A 1,074-nucleotide genomic window follows, 5' to 3' on the forward strand; every position below is an offset into this window, starting at 1 on the left:
AGAGAGAGAGAGAGAGAGAGAGAGAGAGAGAGAGAGAGAGAGAGAGAATGATTGTTTGTCTCGTTTGTCTCTATGTGTCCCTGTGATGGACTGGAGACATGTCCAGGGTGTCCCCCGCCCCTCGCACAGTGATTGCTGGACATGGGCACCGGCGACTCCCGTGACCCAAAATGGAATAAGCAGGTAAAGAAAATGGACGGACGGACAACCAGAGAAAATAGATTGCTGTCCAAATGACTTTAAATGCTGAGTCCTAAGACAGACAGATCAATCATTTTGTGAGCAATAAAAAGGATGTTTCCTCATCTGCTGATCAAAACATGTAAATGTGAGTCAGCTTCATTTATTCATTTATCACTTTTTCTGTTTCTGAGCCAGGATGAATGTTTGTGGATTCTCTTGCCTCCAGTCAGGACCGTTCCGTGTTCAGTCCTGAAAACAACAAGGTCTTCTGGTTCTTTGTTAAGCTGCAGGGCCTGAGAGCTTGTCTGTGACTCTGAAACAACAGTCTCACTGGTGATTAATAATTTTCCAGAACCTGCAGTTTTATTGTAAAATCACATTGAATCAGCTGCACACAGAACCGCAGAGATTAACGAACCAACGAGGACTCCAAAAGGATTTTTTTATGTCGCCCACAGGAGCTTCCTGCGGGAACACGGACTGATTACAGTTTTCACAGATGACATTCTTTAGAGGGTGAAATCTCCAACTTATATTTTAATTGGTCCAGTTTGATGTAGGAAAAGCAGCTGAGGTCATTCTTTTTCCAGAGTTTGTATTGTTGTTTTCAAACCTTTTCCCAAATGTTGCATAAATCTTGAAAACAGTTACTGAATTTAGTTTCTTGTCCTTTTTCACTGATTATTATTTTTTCTTTATTTGCATCCTATCTTTTCCCTGCATTTCTCCCTCTGTCCATTTCTTCTCCTTTTCACTCCCTCCATCACTTTTTCAGCAATGCAGTTGAGCTTTCTTTGATTTTATCACCAGAGATTAATTAGGACTTTATTATGAGTCCTATTTATACTTTGTACCTCCAGCACAAGAAAAAAAGGCAGAAACTGAAGCAGA

This window comes from Nematolebias whitei, chromosome 7 (assembly GCF_014905685.2).
Source record: "Nematolebias whitei isolate Nwh7 chromosome 7, NemWhi1, whole genome shotgun sequence".
In the NCBI taxonomy this organism is placed as follows: domain Eukaryota; kingdom Metazoa; phylum Chordata; class Actinopteri; order Cyprinodontiformes; family Rivulidae; genus Nematolebias; species Nematolebias whitei.